This window comes from Drosophila elegans, unplaced genomic scaffold (assembly GCF_018152505.1).
Source record: "Drosophila elegans isolate 14027-0461.03 unplaced genomic scaffold, ASM1815250v1 contig_814, whole genome shotgun sequence".
Lineage (NCBI taxonomy): Eukaryota > Metazoa > Arthropoda > Insecta > Diptera > Drosophilidae > Drosophila > Drosophila elegans.
Window position 1 is genome coordinate 889925 of NW_024546167.1, and position 19044 is coordinate 908968.

General features: G+C 37.4%; 1 protein-coding gene and 1 long non-coding RNA gene across 4 annotated transcripts in view; both read right to left on the reverse strand.

Annotated features, from left to right (window-relative positions):
• The window catches only part of LOC108141775, a 79948-nt gene that overhangs the window by 27814 nt on the left and 33090 nt on the right, over nucleotides 1-19044 (reverse strand). The window lies entirely within an intron of this gene.
• Nucleotides 10322-19044, reverse strand: part of LOC108141777 — a 41263-nt gene continuing 32540 nt past the window's right edge. The window contains exon 3 of the long non-coding RNA XR_001774257.2: nucleotides 10322-18555. This is a non-coding gene — a long non-coding RNA (uncharacterized LOC108141777). The remainder of the gene's footprint in view (nucleotides 18556-19044) is intronic.

The window sequence follows — 19044 nt, forward strand, 5'->3', positions numbered from 1 at the left end:
CAATTGTGGGACAACAAATTCAGAGAAAAGCAAAAATGGTACAATAATAATAATTGCCTAGATTGTTGGCTGCCCTCAACATTAAATTATAATTCTTTTTTAGCGTTTTTGATGGTTTCAGAAAGTAAACCTTTTTATTATATGTTAATTTTTTTTGTACTTTCAGTAACCATTCAATAGTGTTATAAATACCACATACCACAATAAAAATGTTACGTATTTTAAAAGGTTTTCTAAAGGCAAAAATATATTAAAGATCTTTAAAAATTTATTCGTTGGCTTAAAAAAATAACTAACTATCAAACATATATTGCCCTTTTAAAACATTCAGTTAATGTTTTATAGATGTTCTAGTTCGACATTAGTATAAACACTTATAAACTGAACTATACATTTTTGCACACAATTTCCATTAAAATGTAACTGAAACAACGGCAATCCTTCTGAGGCCATTTGATGACCTTCCTCCGCCCCGAAAACAAATCGCAGTCAAATGCCAAGAAATCCCCTTAGCACACCCCGTTTTTTATGGCTGCGCAGATATTGAAAAGATCCAATGCCAATGCTGCTGCTGCTGCTGCTGCAGCTGCTGAATTCTGAACAAACAAAGGAGTGCGGAAGGGGCTTTGTGCATTTGTCTCGCGTTGCCTTGATCCCTAGACCTATTCCATTAGGGAACCATCCCCATAAACACACACCCAAACAGTAGCCACCAAACGGGAGCACATCTCCATCTCCCAACCCAGAAAAAACCAGACAAAAACGAGTCGTGTCACGGTGTTTGGGATTTTTCAATGTGTAAAACTACCTGTCGCTGGGCTGTGTGGTTGGGTTTGGGTTTGGGCATGGGCATGGGCATGGGTTTGGGTTCGAGTTTGGGCTGTGTGTTCCATTCCAACTGCTGGCACTGGCACTGGCAGTGTGAAACTTGGTGGATTTTGGCCTCGCGTTGAGCTGGGCAAAACTATCTTTTAACACGCACAACGCATTATACGAGCACCTTGCATGCACACGTCCATGGCACCAGGACCTGGTCGACAGTGCGGCAGACGAGGGGGAACAGTAAACGTATTTCCCGAGTGTTTTCCAGCCGCCACCTGAATCTCATTCCTGCAATTTCCCCAACCGCCACTATATATCCCCGCCTCGATTTTACCCGGCTTTGCGACTACCTCCATCCACTTCTTGGTCTTTGCCGGCGACATTTGTTGGCTGCTCTTGCTCTGCACTGCTGCCTCTGCATCGTTTTTTTTCACTTCTGTCGGTATAACCTGGATAAAGGGTATTTCAGAATATGTTCAAAACTTAAGAGAAACTAACACCACTTTGTATTGATTAGTGGGAATGTTCAATTCCATATAAACGGTATTTTATTAAAACATAATATTGAATTAATGTATTGTACAATTTTAAAAGTCTTCAAACTACATATAAAAGTACGACAGTATTTGAAAAATTCAGAGCTCTATAACATCTGGCAGATTTGGGACAACCAGGCTTTTTATATGTCCGCCATAAATTTTAAATGCTCTTGTTTATTTAGCACAAAACTATTATATATGCCGAAAAATTCTTGGTTGCCTTCATCAAAACTGAGTGAGTATATGATTCCTAGACCTAATAAAAACACCTTATCAGTAACTTTGAAAATACTTCTATATACTATGCGTCAATGTAGCTCAAAAAACTATCTCGCTTAGACTTTTTCTTTCCTTTCTTTTTTTTTTGTCACGGTATAGTTCAGTTAGATTTGGTTTGGGCTTTGCTCGCATTTGCGTTGGCTTTTCTTTTCAGTTTTTATTTCTGTTAAGTGAAATGTGCAGAAGCTCACACACCGAACCAAAAACGTAGAAAACATAGAGAACGTAGTGGAAAAAATATTCCGGTTGCAGCAGTCGTCGTTGCTGGCTGTTCCTTAAATAAATTTAGCTTAGTTTTTGAATGGTGTTTGCACTTGAGAGGTTTATATTTTGCACTGCGCCCTTCTGTCTGTGTGTATGTGTGTATGTGTGTGTGTGTGCTAGAGACATTCGAGAATTAGATTTGCATCAGTTGAGTTGGCGTAAATGCATTTCGGGGGCTATGGGTAATCTCAGTGTGGCAGCAGCATATTTACGCCTCAACTCGTTCTGCTCAATTGCTGGGGCGTGTGGAAATACTTTCGCACTTTTTGAGTGATTCCTTAGACTTGAAACTCTTGCAGTGAAAAAAAAATAAATCTACCAAAAATGTTAGATAATAAAGTCAGGATAAATACAAGCTTAAGCTTATAGATTTGAAACTTAATTTACTAAGTGCCAGATTATTCACCCTAATATTGATTAAACTTTTTATTTGATGAATTTTGTTTTAAGTATTTAACTTGTTTAAACAATTTTTTATTCTTCATTACAGAAATCCAAAAAAAAAAACATGTGTTTGTCAAACAAATGACTATATTTATTTTCCTGTGCCCTTTACAACTCATAGCATTTTTCTTGACTTTAATTTCTTCTGAAGTTTTCGCATACATTTAATGCATTCCAAACGAAAAAGTTTTCATGCAGTCAAACTTTTAGTTGGCACATTCACCTGTTCATTAAATTGTCGAGGTCGGGTTTCTTTCGTACGTTAAGATTTATTTTTATCTGGATATCTTTATACGGAACTGATAGTTGCAATGACAAATTGCCTAAGCAGCGACAGCAGAAACTCCAAGCTCGGTGCCACAAAATGTTGCAATTTATGCAAAGAAATGCAGCAACCAAGTTGCCAGCACCGCCCCTCCGCCCTTCTGTTTGGCTACTTTTTATGCTGCCGCAAACAATTCAGTTTGTATTTTTTTTTTTTTTTTTTTTTTTTTGCTTTCGCCGCTGTTGAATGTTGGCCATAAATTGTTGCACACAGTGCGTTTCGTTTGGTTTGGTTTGGTTTGGTTTCGTTTCGTTTTGCAGTTTGCAATTCGCAGTTTTGCAGCATATTTCAGTGAGATGCCCTTTGTTGCAGCTACAGGGCTTTCGTACGCCGTCGTTGTTTATGCTTTCCATTTTATACTCATACATAAATACATGTTGTGCAGTGTACATGCATAACTATAGTACATATGTACACGTGCTGCACGGCTGAAGTAATTCATAAACAGGCAACTTGGGTGGCACTCGCAATCGCCGCCCTCGAGGCGAAATAAATAAATACGGAGAACAATTTTTAAATTCACGAAAAGAGCCCTGATTTATACAGATTGAATGCATAAATCTTGAAGAACAGAACGCCAATAAATGTTATTTCATGAAATATTTTCTTGAAAGCTCCTCTTAATGCTCTTACTTTTTCAATTAAAAACGTTAGAGGACTGTTCAGTTGTTAACAACTAAAAGTGTAAGCCGTTTAAATTCAAATTTATCTGAAAGTACAAGTTTACAATTTCTTTAATGCTTTGTTTTAGTAGCTACTTAAGTTAAGTCTTTATACAAAATTAAGCTCTAACAATCAACGAAGAGGCAAAAACATTAAAAAAACAAGCTATTTTTAAAAGAATGGTAAAAAATAATATTGAGCGAAGCATTGATTTCTTAGTTTAAATTTTTTATCGTAACAAAACAGTAAAACTTTGCTTTATTATTTATTATTTAAGAATTATTAAATAAACAAAATAAATATTTCAAAAATTTTTAATTAAACACATTAAATTCTACAACTTATGATGTATAATCCTTGAATTCCAAATTGTATTGTATTTTTGTATACTTGTATTTTACTTATTTGCTGACTTGTTTAATTGATGTGTATTAAATAAATACATTTTTTTTTTGCCAGTGTAGAGGCTCTTGCTCTGAAGTGCCGAAGGATCTGCTCCGGGAGAAATAGAGGGATGACGAAAACTATAGCCCACACCAATCTATGGCGAGAATCCCCGGCTTGAAGGCTTCGCATATTCCGTTCAATCCACACGAGAGAAGCCCACGAAACTAACAACTCCCCGGAGAGTATTTATGCGGCTGGCTGGACCGGCAGACATATTTGTATTTTTTGTTGTTTGCACATTCTGCGTGCGTTAACTTTTCTGCAGCACTGTGTGAGTTTCTAGCAGCAGTTGCCAGCATTCCCATAGTCATCGTCATCGTCATCGCCATCACCATCACCAGTCAGTCAGGGCAAATATTTCGCATCTTTTGTCTATCTTTTGTAATAATTTTTTTTCCCAATCTTCTCATGGTCATGTAATTTGAGACGCAATGCGCAGTGACTGAAGTGTGTGTGTGTGTGTGTGTGTGTGTGTGTGTGTGTATATGTCAGGTAGCTAAAAGAAAACTTATTTTCTAATGTTCATCATACTCATCATAAGCCGTAATATTGCTGATAACCTTTTTCTTTACTCTGTCTGAAGAGTATACGAAACATATAAGGAATATTTTATAAAAAAGAAAATCGTAATTTAATATATCATAATTATTAAAATAAGTAAGAATTTAATACGTTTCCTAGTCACTCTAAGATGGTAAATTTTCTATTACTTTTCTTATCTCTTAAAAGCACTTTATAATTTTCTTAATACATATTTTCGTTTTCATTACAACTACATCTAAGTTCGTATAGAATTCCTCCTGACATTTAAGGGTATAAGCCAATCGTTAAGGCATTTTAGTTTTCTAAAGCCATCCTTTTCCGTGAGTCTTTTATTATTATTTGATGGTGGAACGTTGGCGGCCGCCTGTCAAACTCCATTTGCATTTGCCAAAACGTTGTCGAAAATTGTTTCTCTTCGGCTGGCGACTAACAAAACCAAAAACAAAAAAAAAAAAACCGAGAAGAGAGATGGAGATGGCGTTCTATAGTCATCCATCCATCTATTTGCCTAATATATCTTCATAGTCGCCAGTTTATGGCCTGGTTGGGCCGACTATAGCTATCTGCCGACGGAATCTTCCGCCCCTTGCCACTTTTCTTCCTTTTTGCCACCAGACTGCAGCAACAACGCCGCTTCTTCTGTCATCGTCTGCCTGCCAAACGGTTGAGATTGTAATTTTTTCGTTTTCAAGCTTCCGTATACTAATGCGACGGCCTCGGAATCGGACTGTGCCTCCTTCTTTTACAACTCCACTGATTTCTGTCTGGACGGGCCGCTTTTGTTTGTGTTTCATATTTACGACTGGTCCAGTCGGCGGAGCATGGAAGCTGCTACCAGGGCGGCAAAGGCACCGAAAAAAAAAATAGTATACTTAAATCATTTCAAGAAATGTCTCTTTTTTTGGTTAGGTAAACTTTAAGATTTATATTATTTTCATTTTTTATTAAACACAGTCCATAACTTGAACTTTCCCGATCTCTAATTTTATAAGTTGTTGGTGGTTTTGTTGGTGGCAGATGGTTGGAGTCAATAAGGTTCAACTGTATCTATCTAAGTTCCTCAACAAATGAAAATACCGGGATCCATTTTAAGTTTAAGTATCAACAATAAAGTATTTCTAAAAAGTTTCTCCATGTTCTTAGTTTTTAGCATGATTTTTTCTTACTGTTTTTGCGGGGCAACACACATTCGCACTTCGTCGAGTATCTCATGCCATCATCTTTTAAACGACAGCGGCGGCAATTCCTCAAGTGTTTTGGCTGCCACTGCCGCTGGTCTCTCCACTTGAAAATTTGGCATCAAATGTCAGCGTCAGCCATCGTCGTTTGCATTTGATTTTTACTAGTTCTCGGTTCCCACCCTCGAGACGGGTCGTCTGTCCATCGGATTTAAATGAGTTTTTCAAATACTTGTGCACGTACGGCCGGTCGCAATTTGTACGGTAGTCGGCGGCAACATCAACAACTTTCTTTTATTCCCTTATCTTCTGGCACGCACTGACATTTCCTCTACATAGCCCACCACTATTTGGGGTTCTATTCAAACTTCAAATCAAAGCCAAAGTCCAAACCCAACCAGAACAGAACAGAAAACTCAACTCTTACTCTGGCCCTCAATTCAATTCATGCTCTGTCATTTTTAATGAATCACTTAATTGTCGTCCAAGTTGGGTGGACTTGAGTACTCGAGTGTTTTCAAGGGATCTGGGTTGGGGTTCAGAGAGTGGGAATCGAGGGAGGATGCGACTTCACAGGCTGCCAAAACAGTCGAGAAATCTGAGAAGCAAAGATGTTTCGCTTGAAATGAAGTCGCAACGATCCGAAAAGTGGAGTTTTGATGAGGGATATTTTCTGGCTTGAAGAGATTTTCTGATCTGTTCTGCCTGAACTTGATTGAAAGGAGATTGAAATGGAGATCTTTGAACATATGGTTTCAGTTTTTTTTGTTGGAGTATACATTTTATTTTGCACACGGAATTCCAGGTTTAAAGTATTAAATACTATAGTAGTATTTAAATGACATATATACTTATTATAAAATATGACATGACATATATAAATTTAATGTCATTATAAGTTTATAAATTTTTTTTTGTTATTATAATGAAAACTATTAAGGTACTCAGATAAATAAATGTTTACTAACAGTACTGAGTACTTACTAAATTAAAAATACTTTAAAGTAATTAAAATTCCATTGGCCAACTGGAAATACTTGAGTTATTTGTAAAACATAAACGGAATCGTAAACTAAAGCCTGTGAGTCCTTCACAATCAACACCATTTCGACACTAAATGTACGCCCCAAACCAACTCTTTACTAGTCCATAAAAATTCCGAACAGAAACTGAATTCCCGAAAAACCCCATTCCCCAGGGAGACGACATTGCAACTCCATCAAAACGGTTCGCACAACATGAAATTACTCATAAAAGTGCGCCCAAAAAAAAAAAAAAAAAAAAAAGCGAAGAGAAAAAGAAACAAGTACATCGTATACGTGTAGAAGTGAAGTGTCTCGTGGCTGTCGCTTGACGTCAACATCTCTCTGGCCGCCACATTCTACATTTGATGCCGGTGCCGTGTTGTTGTGCTGGAAAGTGTTTTTACCCATTTTTGGCATGGAGAAAAGACCACGACAACACTCTTTGGAACTTCGCCTCGCCTCGCCTCGTCGCCGGCGGCTTCTAACAAATTTAAATTGTTTTCAACTTAATTTCGGGACCCAGTTATCATGGCCGAGTGTGTGCATCTTCATCAAGACAACTGGCTCCTCTAACGAGGCCCCACACATGCAGAGTTTCTCAGCCCTCGGAAAATAAATTGCCTTTGGAATTTAGAGCACGGACATGCCGTAACAATAACTGTAATTTATGGCTAAATCCTCGCTAAAATTAAAATGTTTTCCTTCAATTTTTTAAGTTACAAAATTTAAGATATTTCTTATTTAACAATAACTGTAAATTATGACTAAGTCCTCTTAATGGTTATACTGCAAAAAAAAAAAAAATTTTTTTTAATGTAAAATACTTTTGATAAATCAAACCGTTTATAGAATGAAATTCAATACTTTTCATTCACTTAATTGATCAACAATTAAAGCACTAATTTCCCAGAATTTATTACCACATTTTTTCGACTCTAAATCTCCTTAGAAAAACATAAACAAATGAAATGAGGCACGCAAATATATTTCAACCGAGCATGGAACGTAGAAACTCGATGATTCCCTGCCCTCAACTCGGCGGCATCTTCATCATTTTCCACGCATGATTCGGCATAAAATTTCGTTCACACCATTTAATTTTGGAGCGCGAGGCGACAGTGGGAATATGGTCCGAATTTAGAAAAGATATGGGAACGGGAGTGCTATATTGTTGACATTTTGGGCTCAACACTCGTGGCACACGCATCAGCAAGTTGTGTGAATTATAGTCGGTTGTTCGAAAAGGAAGGAGGAGCCTTCCACGGTCCTCTGGTATTTATGGAGAACGAGATGGGATCGTAATAGAGAGGACATATGGGCATGACACTCAGTCCGTAGAGGTCGGCCGCTAATTAAGTGCAGCCGAACATGACTTTTTATAACTCAGATTTATGTTGATTTTATGGCCGCCCAACTCAGAGGGGAACACTTGAGGCTGGTATAAGGCATCGACTTCCTTGGCTGCTGCTTGGCTTGGCTTGAGATCAATCAGCGAGGCGATATATTTGATATGTAATTAAGACAAACGTAACTGTTTATATATCTCTGCCCCTTTGGGTTGGCGGTGCACTTCTAAGGTTCGCATTTCGTTGTTGTAATGCTATGAAAATTGATTGAGTTTTACAGCCTCTAATTCCACAACACTTGCATATGATTAGAGAGTGAACCACGAGCATTACAGCAACCGTTGGGAACTCAGTGGGGCACAAAAAATCCAGAAACCAGAACCGTAACCACATCTTTTCCGTGCAGTTTTGATTATGCCTACAAAATTTTCTGTTTGCTCAACTTTCTTCCCTTCACTGGTTTTCGAATAAATACATATTTTCTATTGGTTTTTTTTAATTAGCACTTTATAGAGAACTTTGGTAGCCCCGCTGTCAAATGTGACAGCCGAGAGTTCATACATTCCATTAGTCTGTCAAAATTCGTGGGGAAAGTTCTCCACTCTTTTATTAGCATAAAGCCCGAAATAAATGCATTTTCTTGCGACAAAAAGTTCATTTTATGTGGAAAAGGTAAACACGTGAAATAAACGAAAATTTAATTAATTTTGTAGACTTAGTGGCCATCAAAAAAAGCTTATTAGTTCTTAACATTTTTGTTGGCCTCTTTTTGTTCATTATTTACACAACAAAACTGTTTACAGTTTTTACACATAAGGAACTTTAATTTAGCACAGTTTAGTAACAAAATTAAATTTTAATTTAAACTAAATTTAAAAAAAAAGTCTTATTGTTTGCATGGCAAACATATTTAGCCATATTTAACACGGCTTATTGGTTCAAAATATGTACGCTTATTAAAACAAGAATATATTTTGCATAAATTAAAAACGAACTTGCCTTGAGGATAGGAAAAAATTTGCTAAATTGTTTTTTTTTTGTTTTTTTTGTTTCTAATATCTGTATAGCAAGTATTTATGATTTCAAATTGCAACCGCATTATTTATAAATACATTAAAATACAGTCATTCCGAGAAAATTTCTGAAATTTCACCCTTAACCGAGCAATTTTGCTTTGATTCACCCATTCAATTTGTGAAAGCAAATGCAATGGCAAATGCTTAACTCGTTTCAGTTCACTCTGTCGCGCTTAAAGCGGCAAATTTAATTCCAATTTAATTCGAGCCTAATCCAAGGCGCCAGCCAAGAAAGAAGCATTTCCCATAGCATAATCCTCTGCTCTGCCCTACTTAGAATAATTTGAAAACTTTAAGCAGCAACTTTTTACCAGCGAATGCAGCTGTGACGCGATTGCTTCAGGGCAGGGGTAAGTGGGTGTTAATCAGTGTTGCCTAGGTAGCAAGAAGTAGCTTTTTTACTTTAATATACAGCGAAAATGATTTTTAATCATTATACAAACATGAATTAAAGAAATCAAGTAAGTCATTTATGTAGACTTTTTGTTCTAGCAATGGTATTTAGCTAAAGCAAAAAAGAAGAGGTATATATAAATAGCTAAATATTTAAAGAGTTCTAATGCTCTTTTAAATTTGCTATAAAATAGCTAGACTGACACTTCTTTGGGTCTTAAGTCCGTAATTGTATCTGGCCAAAGTTGTGGACACTGGAATGGATCATCCTGGGTCCATGGGCCAGTTTATGCCTACGGTTATCACATCATTATTCAAGCATCAACTGCTGGTTTTCCTCTTGCTTAAGTCTTTTTTTGCTCACATTTTTCATTCGTTTTTCAGGGGGGCTTTGTCAAAGCCAAAACTTTAGTTAAGCCACTTGAGCGACATTGTTGAAATCGGTAATTTGCCTGCCTCGTCTCTCGATCCGATTCTCGTTTCTCTCCCTCGTGGCCATAAAAAAAAAAAACGCGACGAACGGCTGGCGAAGACGGCTAACGACTTGAAAATCCTTATTAATCACAGAGAGTCGTCGCGGGTCCGGTCTCCTCTTGCTCATGGCCATAAAAAGTCAATGCTGCCACTGATAAGCAAACGGGCGACATGGTCAACAGACGCAGCAGCCACAGCCACGGCAACAGTAACAGCAAGAGTCACCAAATAAAGCCAGACAGACCAGATATCGGTTGCCTTTCTACCTCCTTTCCGCCACAAATCCCCAACTCATTTTCAATTAATTAATCCAACAACATTCCAGCACTATTATCTTGGCATATCTCAAATATTTCCTTTAATTACGCCAAGCGGAGAAAAAGGCCAGGCAAAAGTGTTGGTCGTAACAACAAAAATCTGACACCTCGAACAATCAATACATCATCATAAGTGCGGCATGCAAAAAAAAAAAAAAAAAAAAAAAAAAGGGAAATAAATAAGAAAGCAAAAAAAAGGAGTATGGAAAAAATAAGTAACTGACACGCACACACAATTACAGGCACGATCACAAGGACTGGGCCACTCCGTCTTCTCCTTCTAATGTAAAAAAAATTTATGCCATTCAAAATTAGCAAAGTGTTATCTAAACGCATAAATTACATGCAGGGGCGGAGGGGTTCTCCTGGCGGAGGGGTTCTCCTGGGTTGCATGCAAATTGCCAGCGAGCCTCCTCACATGTTTCCACAGGATACATATAGTATACAATATGTGTGTGTGTGAGTGCGATAAGTTGAAAGACATTTTGCTGAAGAAGTTGCCACAGCAGCCAACTAGTTACTATGAGTACGGAAGAGGTCAAAATAATAGCAGTAGAGATGCCTCTTACAAAATACTATTTATTTTGAACTTTGTATAGTAACGTATAGTAACATTAACGGGTCCCTAGAAAATAATACAAAGTGTATTTTTGTATTAAAAATAAGTGTTTGTCTTTAATTAAAAAGCATTAAAAAAAAAATCGAAATATAAACTTATTTCAAACGAACAACCATTTAAGATGGTAACCCTTTTTTGTTTTCTTATATATATTAGAGGGCCAACTGTAAACGTAAGTATCCTTTTTTTTTCTCCTAAAAAATATTTATACAGTCTCTCAAAATAATTATTTATCCCTCTGTAAAGATATCTCAATCTTACCAAAAAAGCGGTTAAATATTAAAAATCAATTCATACACAGCTAAAACAAAGGTTTTAAACTCAAAGCCCTATTATTCTGACCACACTTGTAGGTTGTGTCTGTGTTAGTGTGGCAATGCGGCATAAACGATGCCAACAACTGATTGTGACGTGAACTAAGCTCGTAATGAAAGCATATATACAAGTCGGCCAGACCAGAACTGAACGGAATATAACCGAACTGAGCTGGACAGAAAAGGAGAAAAGAGAAGATACTTGGCCCGGCACAAAGATTGCCAATAGACCCAACTTCCATCCTCCTTCTCGACTCCTTGACCAAGATGACAACGTGGCCATGGCTTTGGCGTCGCTGGCGCTGCAATGGGCCAATTGCCTGTCGCCGTCATGTGAAGAAGTGCCGCAGAGCTCCAACCAATTCCACGCTCGGTGGTGAAAACCACACATGAAAAAGCAAATAGTCAAAATTAAATTCACAAATATTGACCAGGAAAATTGTCCTCATGAATATATTTAAATCAAACAAAAAAATAAAGCGAAAATGAAATACAAAAACTTTATTAATATAATCTCTTATAAATTTAGTAATTTTATCAGTAAAGAAAATTTGATTACACATACTTCTTTAATAGATTTTAGTCTGTTGAATTTAAACAGGAAAAAAAAAAAAATTATGATTTTTAACTAAAACGCTGACGAGACCTGATTACAAAAGTATCTATTTAAAAAAATCAAAATTTGCATTACTTTTATCAACACCGTTCCTAAAAGAAGACTTTTTTTAAAAAATGAAGTTATTATTATTATTAAATCCAAAACATAATCACATAAAATATAATTTTTATAGCATAATAACCACATTATGACCACTGTAGCCCACGCAACCGTGCTGCTCGTTCGCTGCCTACAGAGCAATATCCCAACGCAGCAGCAGTCCTCCAAAGTCGCAAGCAAACCAAACCCAACCGAACCGAAATGCCGCATGGACTCCATCGTCGACTGGGACTCCCTGTCTCTTGACTTGGACTGCGAAAACCGACTCGGTATTCGCGACTCTTGCGATGGCACGACTTTGGCGAAATAAGATATAAGCACGACATAAATGGTACTTTATATCTGCAAGATATTATTTTTCCAAACATACACACAAGGTTTATGATTTTCTCCAGATATTTTGTCATCTTTATTATCAGAGCGCGACAGAGAGGAAGTAGAGGAGTAGTAGTCTATGGAGGAATACAGGTAATGGCATAAAGTAACCAAATAAGCACAGAGCAGCTGAAGATGCGGCTAACCGGTGTCATGGGAAGAGGCCAATGCCAAGAAAATATAAATACAAGCCCAAGAACAAGGATGGTTGCGTGGAGAATTGGCCATTGAATGCCAGAAGCTGAAGCAGAGCAGAGCAGAGCATAGCAAAAGCTGGAGGCCAGGTTAGTGTCAGACCGAAAGGCAGGAAGCAACTGCAACACTTGACCAGCAGTCGTCTTGCGATTCTGCAGACGACACCACAATGGGAAATGGCACTAGCACATTGGCAATGTGAATGCGAATACGAATGGGATTGGCATTGGGAATAGGAATAGGAATAGGAGCAGTTGCGTACTTTACACTTGACCAGTCCACTTGCAGGCAGCCAAGTTTCAGCTGGCCCAGGTTACAGGTTACCCCTTCTTCTCCACGATGCGTCATATTTACGGTTCGGTCCTACACATAAACAACATTATTTGCCACCCCACACCAACTCGGCCCTGTCATAAACTAGTTTCACACACATCTATATCTTTATGTGCAGAGAGAAAAATATTAATTATAGAAAAATATCGTATGTAGAATATATTATAAATTGAATATTATAAAATGTAGAAAAATATTTAAAAATAAAAATGTTGAATTATAATGATTTAATTTAAAAAACAAAGGTTGATCAATCTAAAATGATAAGCTAAAAATTTAACCAGGTTGAATACGGTTTATTCATGTTTGAGCGATTGAAAATACAAAATAGATTTTAGTACAATGTTACTGTGTTCAAAAATAAAAATTGTTAAAGTGATTTGTATTAAATTTTGCTTTAGATTTACATTTAATTTAAGTAATTTGTGTGTGCTGTTTAGCATTTTAGACTGATGATAAAATTTTCATTTATCATGATCAAATTGTAGTTAATTTATCTTGTAAAGCTCACAATATTTTATAATATGTATTTTTTACTGCAGAATTTCTTTACTGTGTACCCCTTTTCCCCTGTGTACTTTAGCTTGGAACTATATTAATGCGTGAGCATACACAACTTGGCTACCAAGCACCATTCCTCCACCCCAAGCCATCAAGCTCTTTGGAGGGTTTTCCTATACATACATATATATATATATGTATATATATATAACAAAAGGCGCCGTCCAGGGCATTGAGGCTTCGCTTCTTTGTTGTTGACTTAGGCCCACGCCAAGAGCTAGAAAGGCTTCTTCATCCTAGAGTCCGAGCATAAAAAACCACAAAAACCAGAGCTGGCATATTGCCGCTATTGTCTTTTATAGTTTCCTGGAACATTTGCCGCTTTGGCTTCCATCTCGAGCCACAGCAGCAGCAGCACCACCACCACCACCACCAATAGTGTGGTGCAATATTTGTGCCCGAAAGCTTTCCCTGCGGTTATTTCTACATAGTGCCTCGTGTGTTATATGTCTTCGCGGTTGCCATACGAACAGTTGGGCCCGAATCTATTGCCGTATTCTTTAAATATGATTTAAAACTTTACCGCAGCCATTTGCCAACTGTAATGTGACCTAGTTAGGGGTGGACTGTGGGTCGATATGGTGGCCTATTGTATAAAAAAGCAATAAAAAAGTTTTCAAAGACTAAGAAGGAAAAACTTTAGCTACTTTTCAATTTTTGTGCTTTGTTAGAAATTATAATTCTATAGCAATAGTTTGTTTATAAATTTCAAGTTATATTTTAGACTGTAAAAGTCCTGTTTAATCAACTAGTTAAAGAAATCATAAAACCTTGACAGCATAGGAGATTAAGCTAATTAATTTAATTAATTAAGAGCCGTCTGTTATTTTAAACCGTTTTTTCAATTTTTTTAAGCAAAAAACTAATCTAATTTGTTTGGTTTTATGGCTCAGCCAAGGCATTTCTTTTAGTACACCAAATTCCTTTAATTTAAATTGCATATCAGATGGACAGTTACGTTCATAGACTTCCCCCACGTAAATAAATACCATCACGAAGTGATTTAATTTCCTCAAAGTTCAACTCCCGAACGGCCTTCACTTTTATTCAATTTCAATTCCAACGAGATCTATGGGCTAACGAATACCCAGGGGTTTTTTAACGTTTTCTCTGTGTGGAAGTGTCGTGTCTCAATTTTATGCGAAAACAAAAATCAATAAAAACAAGACCGACTGCCAAGGCGGCAATAGAGTTTATATCTATATACATTTAGAGAGTTTTATGCCAATAGGCTAAATCTGATTTCCCATTAGGGCACAGTGGGCTTCCTCGCTTTTTTAGTAGCTTCATTCATCTGCAAACATAAACTGCACCATGGGGTGGCCCAGCTTAAGCTCAATCTGCTCGGGGAGTCTAGTTTAATGTGGCACATCAAAACTTAACGACAACACCTACTCCAGTTTGTTTTATGGCCACAAAATGAAACAAAAGACCGACTCGAATTTGTTGGCTAGCTGCTTCTGCTGATGCCCTGGAACCATGCCAAATGGCAAATCCGGACAGCTCATAATTTTACACAATTGTTGCCCCAAAACTTATGAAACATGCATGTCCGTCGCCTCCCTAAAAAAAGCCACAAATTACAACAGCACCAAAAAGGCACTTGAACCGGCCATCAAACACACACACAAAATTCAACAAAACAGACTACGGAAGACGAACAGAAAATACTCGAGAGGGTATCATTAAAAAAAAAAAAAGCGCAAACCCTAAAAACAGAAAAACCCGAAACCAAAACCCACGAATCTTACTCTGCAGTTGAGTAAACGCTGCAGCGGCGTAACGAATTTTTATTTGACTTTTTTCTGGCCGAAAAGCAGTTGCCGCCTTGGACTAAAAAAAAAATAAAACGAAGCAAAACACAGGAGAAGAAAAGCCAGATAATACAGTTGATAATAATCCCCAGCAATGTAACTCAATCTCCACTTCTAAGCCTCGGCCAATGCGATACGCAAGCGGGACAGGACACGATGTAAGGAGCACACAAAACGCTAAAGTGCACAAAAAAAAACAAGATGCTGAATTTATTTTTTAAAACGAATAGTAGATGTTCTAGTAAATCGTAAGACAACTAAAAAATTAGTTGGCAATACAAAATTTGAAATTAAATAAATAGGAAAAATTGGAATCCTTGTAAAACATCTTGTTCCTCTTTTTACTTTTATTTACTTGATTTTAGTATATATTAATACTAAAGATTTATTTTGCGCTGATCTTTGAAAAATAACTTTAATTAATTACCATGTTTCATGCATTTCAGTGAATATATTAATATCCTCCAGTACTCATTGCATTCAAATAGCATTTAGCACTCAGTTACTTTTATCAAAAAAATCTAGTTCTAAAAACTCTATCTAAAAGCGTATCTACACTCAACTTATCGAATACCAGATATAACCTAAAGCCTGGCCATGGCTAAAATAATGTGCATGAATGATGAAATGCAGCGAAGGCTGCCAAGAAGCGGCGCTCACCGAAGATGCAAGCGGTACACACAACACACAATGGGGAGGCGGCCGGGTGGCACAGGTTAGGGACAGGTAAATGGAAACCAAAAAAAAAAAAAAAATAACGAAAAATATATATAAAGAAAAGGCAGGAGCGGAGCAAAAGGGGGAACATTGACTGGCTTTTGGACAATGGTACGGCCTGCTATTAACGTCCAGCGCACACATGAAACAAGATATTTGTACCAGTACCCGATGAAGTATACTTCTCCGTGGCTCTTAAGTCGATGCTATTATTGCCTGCAAGTCTTCGTCTTCGACTTCGACTTGGACTTCTTCTTCATCTCGAACTGACACTGGGACTCTGACTTTGGTTGCGACTGAGACTGAGACTGAGACTCAGGCAGAAGGCTGTTGCAAGACAGCGGAACGGGTTTGTCAGTTTGACTTTGACTTCTCGCTGGCCGGCAAGTTTTCGTGATTGCACTGAGCGAAAGCAACGAAAGATCTACAAATTATTTAATTTTTTTCTTTAGAAAAATGCTTAATCCTAATTAGTTTTCTGGCTAACACTTTTTTCCTTTGCTTCTCTGATTTGTTCTATTTCACGTTTTTCTATAACAACGATTATTTTGATATCGAGAACCTTTAGTTTCCAAAATAAACTCTAAACTCTTTTTAAAATTATTAAACTTTAAATCATATAAATAGCAATGTTCCAAAATAGGTTTCGAACATTTCCCTATTTTAATTAAAATAGATGTAAGTATGCTATCAGATACCTAAGTATACGAAAACGTTTTAGAAATTTAGCTATGGCTTTAAGGGTATTTTTTTTTCTCAGCAGAAGGGTATATTTTTGAATTCGTTTTTTTTTTGTTATATGTTTTAAATACAGACACCATTTTTTTTGTCAGTGTGATGATGGAACTCTGGGTGCTGCCTTCCCGCAGTTTCATTTTGGGCCTCTTTTCCCTTTTCTCCCCGAGATGTGCTCATCTTTGGCTTCGTTTTTTTTTTTTAATTTTTCTGGTTCTTCTCGGCCATACACAAAACGACACACGCTGCATGCGGTGAGGTCCGCGGTGCGATACTGAGACCGAAAACTCCAAGCCGAGGACCCAAGACCGGACCGGACCGGACCGGAGCCGGGGTTCTGCCGACCGGACCGGTGTGAGTAATAGGCGGCGTTGCCGTTGTAGTAAATGAGCTTACCAGGTGATACCAAAACACAAAAGAAATTATAGTAATCAAATCATTTTTATGTTAAATTATGATCGACAGCAGGCAGGCGATGCGATGCGATGCGATGCGATGCACTGCACTGCGATACGATGCGAAGCGGACCCTCTTTTGTGTCCATTGTGTATCTTTAAGATACACAACTGCATGATGGGCCGTGCAGTCAGTCGTAGTGGGTTTTTAATGAAACTTTATACTAAATAGCAAATTGTTGCTGCTCTTGTCTTTTGGCTTTATGTGATGTGTGTGGCGGTGGCCGTAAGTTGTTCGTTGTTGTTCGTTGTTGTTCGGTGTTTGCTGGTGTTGCTGCTGCTCTAGCCACGGCTAATTATCTTTTGGATTGCAACAAGTTTATTAATGTTTATGTGCTGGTATAGAGAGCCCGGCTTCGTGGCTTAAATTTATTGTTGCTGTGCTTCATTGAGGCGCGGCGGCTGTGGCAGCGCGATTTTTAAAAGGTTTCAATGAACATTTATTATGATTGCAGGCCGGTCCCTGGTCGCAGGTTCCCCTGATCTTATAGTTTGCTCTAGAGGCCAGCCTTTGGCTAATAATAAACATGTATACATAGTTGTTGTTGGCTAATATATCAACATTGGAGCTCCAACAAAATAAATGCTCGTGTGTTCTCGATCTCTTTTGCACAAAGTCTGCACTTTGCCAGTGTTTATTCATTGTGCCAAATCCATAAATCATGGGAATTATGTTTATTCGACTGGGAACACCCAGCAAGTGGAGTTTCAGTTGTAGTTTTTCTTAATGAAAATGTTAAAATAAAAACCCAGTGAGTGTGTGCAAAATAAATCAATGGAAATAATAGAGAAGAGGACACATGCACATAATCCGGATGCCGTACTGAGTGGATTTTAATTAAATTTGGTTTATGTGTTTGTGATTTAGAGCGCGGCAAACATGAAAACGTTTTTTTTTAATCGTTCTCACAGTATTTTTTTTTTTAGATGACACATGCATGCAATTTCAACAGCAATCAGTCAATTAAATGCGAGCTCCAACGACTGCCATTCATGGTAAATGGGTTAAAATATCTTTGAGTTATTACTCTCGAGGAGAGAGTGTTGAATGTTGATTGGTAGTGCGAGAAACTTAATTGCATTTCAGAATCTTAAGACTGAAGAAACTGTTGAGTAGGGGACATAGAAGATTTATTTATCTCAATAGAATACCTTTCAGTTTAAAAATAAAAAACCTTTTAAGTAACAGAATAAGGATCCGGTTTGTCAATGGTGCTAACAAGTTTCAGGAAACTATTGTAAGTAAATACGAAAAATTAAAGTTAATTCTCGTTGTCAATTATTAATAAATTAAATTAATTTAATAACTAAACCAAAAACATTTACTCAAGTTAACCATGAAATACCACTCAAAAAGTCAAGCCCATAAGCCTTATAATTAAATATTGTTAGGTCGTTTCATGTCTAAGCCTTTATCCTCCAGCATAATAAATTAATTTACCAAAATGACTGATGAATTTCACATAAAATAGAAAACAAACAAAACCTTGACATCCAATAGACTAGATTCTAAGTCGCATAAATTTTAAATTGATTTCCTCACACACGCCTTAAGGTTGGAAAAATCTGTTCGAGCACTTACATCTGCAAATAGAGAGAGAAAATGGGAAACTTAATTAGTTAAATTCACAAACAAAGGCAAACACAAACAGAGGCAAACAGATAGATGAATGAAAAAGAGACTCCAATGCCAGTTAGCAGCAGATGAAGACAAATAAAAGTGAAGTGGAGTCAGTTCCAGTGTCAGGTGGAAAAGTAAGGTAGAGTGCAGATATCAACTGGGGATAAGGACCATGCTAGACCAAAGATGCCCAAGATACTCTGGTGTTGTGTGAATCCCCCAGAGAGTGCAAAAGGATGCAAGCCGTCACGTAGTTGTTTGGCATGTGACGTCACATACATACACACGCACACACAATTGCAGACATTTTAATGGCTAATTAAATTGAAACAGAGCAATGCTTTTTCCACAGCCACCCAGGCATCTGTTTCCCATTTTATTTCTTTTTTTTCCAACGACACAATTACAAATTGCCTTTCACAGCTGCAATAGTTGTGCTTGGAAATGGTAAA